The sequence below is a fragment of the Dipteris shenzhenensis genome, chromosome 10, assembly GCF_047967505.1.
Source record: "Dipteris shenzhenensis isolate YYH24624 ecotype China chromosome 10, Dip_SZ_1.0, whole genome shotgun sequence".
NCBI lineage: Eukaryota > Viridiplantae > Streptophyta > Polypodiopsida > Gleicheniales > Dipteridaceae > Dipteris > Dipteris shenzhenensis.
This window is the reverse complement of record NC_141605.1, coordinates 29,171,488-29,181,656: the sequence shown is the minus strand read 5'-3', so window position 1 is coordinate 29,181,656 and position 10,169 is coordinate 29,171,488.

Sequence of the window (10,169 nt, the reverse complement as noted above, 5' to 3'; positions counted from 1 at the left end):
ATGTGTAAGCTATTTGCCTAGACTATGATCATATCTAAGCTTGTATTGATATATTTTCATAAAAATGGGTTTGTAGTTTAAGAAAATTGGTTCTCCATAAAAGATTTGTCTTTTATGCTCTTCCTTATCACCTAACTATGTATGTGGTTCCCCAAAGTTATTCTACTATCCACAACACACGTATTCTTTTTTTTTTTGTGCAAATCTTAATCTCTTTAGCACAGGTCAATGCCCAAGCGCATACGAGCTTTGGGACACTGCTATTGGGGTGGACGTGAGGCTAGTTGCGAGACCAGATCTAGCCAATGCAGGACAACAAATAGTACCAACTGCGGATGAGATTCTCACGTGGACAAGAAGAAATGCAGATACGCTGTGTTCTATTGTCTGCAGTGTTAGTGATTCCATCATGGCATTAATTCAACATGTCACCACAGCAGAGGAGGCATGGATGGTCTTGAAAAATCAGTACGAGACCACGAATCAAATGCAGATTCAGAATCTGGAGACTCAACTCGCGAACAAGAAGTTGTTTGAGTCTGAAGCGACAGAGAAGTTCATCACCAGGGTGAAGAATTTGCGCGATCAGATGACTGCGATTGGCATCACCATCACCAGCGAGAATCTAGCACGAAGGTGCATAGGGATTCTCCCACCAAAGTACAATGGTCTTGTTACAGTGCTGAATACGTAGAACAAAAATCCGCCCCTCAACTTTGAGGATTTTAGCATGATGCTTCTGGAGGAGGAGATGCGTCAAAAGACGAGGACTGGAGAAGATTCGGCTTTCTAGACCAGATCAAAGAAAGGTAAGGGTAAGGACTCTGGTAACCCATCTTCTACTTATGATAAAAAGAGAAAGAAGAAGATCAAGTGCTTCTATTGCAACAAAGCAGGGCATAAGTAGAATGAGTGCCGAAAGAAGATTGCAGATGAGAAGAACGGAGTAAAGAAAGAGTCCAGCAATAGTGCGTAGGCAGTACTAGTAGAGCTGTTCATCGTAATTGAGGAGATTTGCACGGAGGCAGTTCATGTACCTGCAGATGAACCATGGATCATTGACAGTGGTGTATCGCGCCACATGACCAGTCGGAAGGATTGGTATACCTCTCTATAGCCGATAGGGAATGACATCCTGGTAGCAGTTGGCAATGATGCAAAATGTCCAGCAAAAGGAAAAGGTACGATTGCTCTCAAGTCAGATGGAGTTGTAAAACAAATGTCCGATGTTCTTTATGTGCCAAATATCAAGAGGAACTTGTTGTCCATTTCCACGATCACGAATCGGGACCTCAAAGATCAATTCGATAAGAATGGTGCACAGATTCTGGATCTTCAAGGGAAGGTCGTTGGTAGAGGTACATGGCACAACAACATTTATGAACTCTCAGCTTTCAGTGCTTGATCGGATGTGAAGAACACTAAGCTATGGCATGAGAGGTTTGGTCATCTAAACCTTAGTTCTTTGAAGGAGATGCATAAAAGTGGAATGATTGCAGACCTACCAGAAATTCCAGATCTGCCCGATGTATGTGAAGGCTCCTCTAGAGCTCGTTCACACGGACCTCTGCGGAAAGATGGAGACGGAAGCTTTGGGTGGTTCCTACTCCTTCATGATGCTGATCGATGACTACAGTAGAAGGATATGGATATAGTTCCTAAAGACTAAAGAGGAGGCTTTTAGTAGGTTTAAGGAATGGCATGTAATGGTCGAGAAAGAAACGGGGAGGAAGGTGAAGAAGTTGAGATCAGACAGAGGTGGAGAGTTCACATCAAATGAATTCAAAAGTTACTGCAAAATTCATGGAATCAAGAGGCAGAAACCCCCGCCACATACATCACATCAAAATGGAGTAGCAGAATGCAAGATGCACGTCATCTGCGAAATGGGCTGGAGTATGATGAAAGGGAAAGATTTGCCGAAGTGTTTCTGGGCTGAAGCATGTAACACTGCACTTTACATCGTGAATCATAGCTACATGAAGGCTGTGAATGGGATGACTCCACTGCAAGCCTTTAATGGTAAGAAACCTTTAACTGCACATTTCAGAGTTTTTGGATGTGACTGTTTTGTGCATGTCCCTGATGCTACCAGGACTAAATGGGAACCGAAGAGCCGGAAGTGTATTTTCTTGGGCTCTAGTGAAGAGGCGAAGAGTTACCATCTCTATAACCCTGTTACCAAGAAGGTAATTGTAAGTCGCGATGTGGTCTTCTCAGAACAGCCGCATCAATTGGAGGAGGATGCTTCCTTCCCAGACAACCAGGACCAGGATATCCATCCAGTACCACCACCAGTAGCAGACCGAACTCCCCCAATGGTGCTTGGGAGGATTCAAGACAAAGAAGTTGAAGAAGAGGCTGCACAACCACAATGGCAACGGCCATTTCCGAAGTGGGTAAAGCAGCTTTTGGACGACAGAGAACCTCTAACCATTGAGGAGGAACCATTCGAACACCGCCGGTCCAAGAGATTAGAGGAGCAAAGAAGGGCGCAGGAACACTTGGTCAACTATGCTTTGATGACAGAAGTGATCCGTGCTGACGAACCCAAGTGTCTTGAAGAGGCACAGGGCAATGATAGGTGGATGGAGGCTATGCAGTCAGAGCATGGCTCCATAATGAAGAACAACACTTGGGACCTTGTCGATCGACCACCAAAAAGGCAAGGTAATTGGAACCAAGTGGGTGTACAAGACCAAGTACAAGTCTGATGGCACATTGGATAAGTACAAGGCTCAGCTCGTGGCAAAAGTATTTGCACAGGTACATGGTTTTGATTATCAAGATACTTTTGCTCCCACAGCTCGACTAACCACAATTCGCAGTGTTTTGGCTTTAGCTGCCCAGGGAACTTGGCCCGTGTTTCAGATGGATGTGAAATCCACCTTTCTGAATGGAGATCTCAAGGAGGAGGTATACGTGGAACAACCACTAGGTTTTGAGATCCCCGGTTCAGAAGGTAAAGTCTGCAAATTGAAGAAGGCACTTTACGGGCTGAAACAGGCCCCACGAGCATGGTACCAGTGAATTGATGCCTACTTTCTACAAAACAAATTCAGGAGGAGCCCATATGATGCAAATTTGTATATCTTCAAAGAAGGAGGCAGGAGTATGATCATGGTCCTTTATGTCGACGACCTTGTCATAACAGGGAACCATGAAGAGAAGATCTCGCAGACAAAGCATTTGCTAGGAAGAGAGTTTGAAATGACAGACCTCGGACTGATGCATTTCTATTTTGGGGATTGAAGTTTGGCAGGAGCCGAAACAGATCTTCATTTCATAGCTGAAGTATGCTGGAGAGATATTAAAGGCATTTGGCATGGCGGTAGTTGGTACACCTATGGAGGTTGACGCGAAGCTCTCAAACGAGGATTCATCACCACTGGTGGACGAAGCAAAGTACAAAAGGCTTGTGGGTAGCTTGATTTACCTGTGCAACACACGGTCGGACATCAGTTTTGCGATTGGTGTACTAAGCAGGTGTTCCAATAAACCTCGAGAGAACCATTGGAGGGTAGGGATGTGGGTGCTGAAATACATCAAAGGCACACTTGATTATGGCATCACCTATACCAAGGGCAACATCTTGACCAGATTCTGTGACTCGGATTGGGTAGGAGACATGGACAGCACGAGATCAGTGACAGGGTACTATTTCTCACTTGGATCTGGAGTTGTCATGGGTCAGCAAGAAGCAACCCATAGTTGCTCTTTCTTCTACTGAGGCTAAGTACAAATCTGCATGCTTTGCTTCTTGCAAGGCAGTGTGGTTGAGGAGGATTTTGGGGGACATGGGTGCAATGCAGAACAAGCCTACACAATTATCATGTGACAATCAGAGTTGCATGTCGATTGCAAAGAACCCGATGTTCCACACTCGCAAAAAACACATTGAGATTCAATATCACTTTGTATGCGAGCTCATCATGGGATGGAGAGGTCGACTTGGTGCACTGTTCGACTACAGAGAATGCTGCGGACATCTTCACAAAGGCTCTTGGAAGAGACTTGCTGGAGAGGCATCTTCATGTGGGCCGAAAAAGTAAGTTCACTTGCAGGTGGACATTGAGGGGGGGTGTTAGACATCAATGCTCCACTCTCATGTAACTACGTGGGAGCCAGCTAACTCTACTTGTAAGCCCCCCATATGAGGAGAAGGCATTTGAGTAGCTCAGTTATCCGGTAGGTCCTAGTTTGGACACCAGATGGGGGCCATGTGTGGCCTGATGGCTAGACGGCTTCAGATAGAGTTGGCACACTACTAACTAGGCTACATGCAACTGCGGGAAGGCATCCCTTGACTTACCGCACTGAGGGTAGATGGAGCATTTTTTGGGGCAGCCCACTCTCGAGTTGCGGGGCCTGTTTGGAGCCTCAAATGATCTCGGATGGCTCTGGGCCAAACGGTGACCATAGGCTAGTTGCACTGTTTTGCACACCGGTTCTATCGTATGGTCGGTGGCCTATTTCAGGACCGACCCCTAGTCGACCATTTTGGGTAGGTTGGGTCGGTCACCCAATTGAGCCTAACCAACTATGACTGGTGGCTATATAAGAGCAAGCCCGTGAAGCCCATTTCATCACTGGCTACAGCAACCCTGATTCCTTAGCATCCAGCCTCCATATTTTACTGTTTCCAACACACCATCGAAGCTTCTTTCATAGGAGCGCACGGTTGGGAGGCAGCACCATCTATTGTATCAGTTCTACAGTAATCAAATTTTTGATTCTCCACACTATCTTGTTTTCTCTCTTACATACAAGATCCTGTTATCTGTTGAGCACAGACGTTGTATTATTTTCTTACAGTTATTTCTGCACCGATTTGATAGGTCACATCATTGATCGGTGCTATAGTGGTTCCCCGTCGACCATTGCTATTTTACTATCCCACCATCAGCACGGTGAAACTAACCCTCTGATTGTAGGTGTAATCATTTCCCCCCACCATCGCATTACTACATTGCACCACCCGTCATTGTGAAATCCCACCATCCGGTGTTGTCCACGTACTATGCCGTCATTGCTATACTATCCCGTCGAGTCATTTTCTCGTTGACCGGTGTCATACCATATCCCTATGTCCGTGGGGATTTTGAGTCAATTATAGATTCCAAAATTCACAAATTTGTTTGGAAATTGTAGAATTGCATATGCAACATGGCAAGGCGGAGGGCTACCATGCATCGCCCCAGTCAATCAAGTGTTGGTCGAAGAGTTGCCCAATGACTTGGAGGAAATGGACCCTGATCATGGGCCTCATGATTATTACCCTTATGAGGAGGGAAGTGGAGCCTTAGCCCACCACCTCCGACCAGAGGATCAATAAGTCCCTGTATTCCAGACTGCCCTCGTAAACACAAGGGCGAGAGATCTGAATTCAATGGCTCGGAGGCCCTCGCTCCAATGTTATACCTGCCAAGGTCCCCATAGAGCAAATGAATACCCTTACCGAGGCACTTCAAACCCGTCGGTGTCCTGTTTCAAATGGCAGGGTCCACACTTCTTGAAGGACTGTCCATATAGGGATCATACGCCCACCGCCCCAGCTGTAACCAACGCTGCTCCCTTGTGCACATGATGTGGCACAGAGCATCTATTCTAGGAATGTCCCACGAGAAGACCATTCACCCCACCAAAGAGCACCAGCCTCAATCTGCTTAGCATCGGACAAGGCCATGTACCACTACAAGTCATTACACGGATGTAGGCTAAGGCACTAGGCAAGGCCATGAAGAAGCTCACCAAGAAGGGCAAGGTATCCCCATTGCCCGGTTTCGAGATCCCTCCACAACTTCTAACCCGTTCCACGAAAGCCATTCGAGTAGGTGACAATTCTGATCCAGTGTTCATCCAAGACAGTTTCAATGAGGAGATAGCTAGCCTTGCCACCTCCTTTGGCTCCGAACAGTCCTCCATCTAGGGTGACCCTGAGGTACCTCCGATTCTAGAAGTAAACAAACCAATGCAGAGGCTCAGGTCCTGACACCGGCTCCCACCTATAAAGACACCTACCTTGACACAATCTTAGAAAAGCAATATGTAAAGGATGCCCAAGACTTGGTGTGTGAGTGCTAGGATAAGTTCGAGCATTGACTAAAGTCCAGTAAGGGATCATATACTATCCATCCAGCCCACCTGATGGGGCATCAAGGAGTGAAATCTCTCAAGGTCCTAGAAAGAGTGGAAGAAGAAGAACACCTTAGTGTGGAGCAGTCGGAAGCTCTGCATCTGATGCAAAAGATGTTCCAAGAGGACCCAGTGCTGCACAACCTCCAAGATGAAGGAGACTTGTACGGCTTCGATGACATGTTATCTAAGGAGGAAGAAGCTTCACTGAAACCTTGCGATAGTGCTAGGTTAGCTACCTTCCTATCTACAGAAGTAAAAATGCCGATCACATCTCTGCTAAGAGGAAATCCCATCCTATGGCATGATCTATCCAATCGGATGAATAGGCCGTTTCTACGTCCAGCCCTAGGCCCAACCAATCAACGCTAGATAAGGGGCAGAACCTACCCAAGATTCCCATCAACAAGCTAGGCTAGTATCATAAGAAAACAATACAACGTTTGTGCTCAACAGATAACATGATCTCATATGCAAGAGGAAAAAGCAGATAGTATGGAGAATCAAAAATTTGATTACTGTAAAACTAATACACTAGATGGCACTGCCTCCCAACCATACGCTCCTGTGAAAGAAGCTTTGATGGCATGTTGGAAACAGTAGAGGACGGAGGCTGGGGATGCTAAGGAATCAGGGTTGCTATAGCCAGTGATGATGATGGGCTTCACGGGCTTGCACTTATATAGCCACCACTCATAGTCAATTAGACTCAATTGGGTGACCGACCCAGTCCGCCCAAAATGGCCGACTGGGGGGCAATCCCAAAATAGGCCACCGACCACACGATAGAACCGGTGTGCAAAATAGAGCACACAATAGAACCGGTTCAGCCCACAGCCATCCGAGATCATTTGGGGCTCCAAACAGGCCCCGCAACCCGAGAGTGGGTTGCCCCGAGAAATGCTCCGTCTACCCTCAGTGCGGTCAATCACGGGATGCCTTCCTGCACTTGCATGTAGCCTAGTTGGCAATATGCCAACTCTATCTGAAGCCATCAAAGTAGTTAAGTTAGTTAAAGTAACTGTCTAGTTATAGTAATTGGATAGTTAAGGTAATAGGTTAGTTAGCCAACTGGAATTAACCTGGTTCAAACCCCTCAGTGGGACTGAAAGTCCATTCACACTAACCTTAAGACCAAGCCCCCCCCAAAAAAAGGTCCATTTTCCCCCTTCTTTAACCACTTGTAACTCATCCGTTTGGGACCCAAACTGGACACAGTTTGAACCAGGATTTCACACACAAAAACGCCACACTATGAGGCATTTTTCCATCCCATTGCACACCATTTTGGCATCCCTAGCACTCACTCATTCGCACCCCCGTGTGGGCATCATTTTGCACTAATTTGCTCATATCTTTACACCGTGACCTCTGATTGACAATCTGTCTGCACCAGCACATTTCCCTACACATGTGGGACAATCTTAGGCACATTATTAAAATGACGGTCCCTACAACACTAACACCACTCTAACTCTCCACAGAAAACTACATCAACACCCACACCAGGCAAAGACACCCTTTGCAACTCTCGCCCAATCTACATGAAGCTATGCTCTGGCCAATGCCTCTAACTCCAATGCTCACCAAATCCGCATACAACTCCACTGCAACCATCGCCTCCAACAATCCTCTACCCTGATTCCCCCCCTGAAATTCAAGAAATCCCTTTGACTCCTCCATGCCACAACATGGCTGGATGTCGTCACCGATGATGATGGGGATATTGACTCGATGTAGAGGCTAACAATTTCTTTAATTGCAAAAATAATAACAATCAAGGCAGGCACCCCCTGGGAAAACTGGAACTTCCCAAATATAATAGTAGGGGAGATCCAGCCCGTTTTCTCGTGCCTAAGTTGACCAAGGGTCTTATTTTAGTGGGTCAGTTAGATGATGCTGGTTTTCACACCACTTTTGGCTTTCAAAGTTGGAAAATTCAGAAGGGCTCTATGCTTTTGGCCATGGGTGCCAAGTGTGGGACTTTGTATGTCTCGCACACAAAAATGCATTGCCTTTTCTACCACAGAGGCTGAGTATGTTGTAGCCACAGAGGGTTGCAAGGAGGCTATATGGCTTGATCGGCTAGTGGCAGATTTGGGGATTGATACATGTGTACCGACATTGCATAGTGACTCTATGAGTGCTATTCAGCTAGCATGGAATCCGGTCTTTCATGCAAAGACCAAACACATTGAGGTCAAGTACCATTTCATCAGAGAGGTACTTGAGGAGAAGCACATAGATCTTGTCGAGGTTCATACAGATGATAACCCTATAGATATGCTGACGAAGAGTCTACCTAGTCAATGGTTTGAGTATTGTCGTGTATTGATGGGCATTGGATAGTATGCTTCCTAGTTGTTCTCCCTTAAAGGCACATTGTCCTTTAAGTGGGAGGTTGTGGGGGTTAAGTGTTGACCATGCTTCCTCACATGGGTGTGGAATACCCCCCATTTACAAAAGAATTTTTCATACTAATGTTTTTCATTTTTTTTTCTATGATTTAAATTGTCTTTAGTGCATGGGTGTAGAATACCCCCCATTTCCCAAAAAAAAAAAGTTCTCAAATAAGGGAGCAGATTACCCCCTTAAGAATGTTTCTTTTTATACAATGGCATAGACTACCCCCCAAGATGTGTGCTTCACTTAGACTACTTCACTTAGACTCAAGGGAAAATTTCTAACCATATCTTTTTTTTTCACAAGGGTGTGGACGACCCCCCTACATGAGTTAATATATCTTTCCTCATTTATAGCCCCCCATCTTACACAACCTCACACATACTCATTTGGTTTCTCATTCTTGGTTATGAACTAATACCCTCTTCTTTAATAATCTTTTTTACCTTGGTGATGGACCACCTCCCTGATTTGGTTGATAACTAAATTGCCTTTATTTCTCAAAAGATGGAGGATCCACGAAGGGAAATGGAAACAATTAAACAAGAGAATAGAACTAGACCATTTTTGTATCGAAAAGCAAAATGCAAGAAATATTAGAGAACTTATGGAAAGTGGTTCTTTTTTTGTATACATTTAAAATCTGTCTGTAGTTCAAAGTCTCTTTGGTATAAGCAATAACAAGCTGGGGAACATTGGCATTATTTGTCTTCCCACATGATGTCAAATTTGTTCTAACAAATGGTTTTCTATGGACGGTGACATGTAAGTGGACCCCGACTCAGAGCCTATGCTACTAGATGGATTCAACACTTTTTTGTACCGGTTATACTCATACGTTATGAGCATCCATATAATAAAAAAGTTTTTATCCACATTTATCTAAACATCGTGTGCCCTGTTGTTAATAGGTTTCTATTTTTTACACACACACACACACACAAACCTTGTTAACCTTTGGATGGGTTAACCATTCTCATTGATGTCAACACTTCTGATGAGCAAGATTTAGAATTCTACCACAAGGATCTCCTGGCCATTGTGAACAAACTCCTACTAGTAAACAACTTACCCTTGATTCCATTGTCGGCCCAATTTGCCTGCATTCTACTTAACCCCATGGGGGATGTTGATGGTCTTGATCTAGCCAAGAAATAAGCCTTAGCAAACCTAACCCAAGACTTTGCCTCCTCTGATAATTCTTCATACAACCCTCTTACAAAGTTGGCCTCTTTCATCCCTCTTCTTCCCCCTAGACAACTTGAGTTGGATTCCATTGGCCTTGTTCACAAACTTTGGGCTTTTGAGACCATTAACCACCTTCCCCTCTTCACCCTTGAGTCTCTAATTACTTTATGTAGTCTCTCTTTTGATGCAGTTGACCAATGCAAGGTATCCCTCTAGCAAGGCAAGCATTTCCCCTCAGTTGACCTCAAATTTTCCCTCCCTTTGTTTTCCATCCAAATCTTTGACCAGTCCAAATGTTCAAGCCATGGTGTGTACTTCTATACCAAAGTTGTCCCTAATGAGAAGTAAAGCAAGAAGTACCTCAAGACCCTTTGGAACATCCATAGGCCCTATATCGTGTCGTTGTTCTACTTGGGATGGATCTGGTTGTACTTCCTGTATTA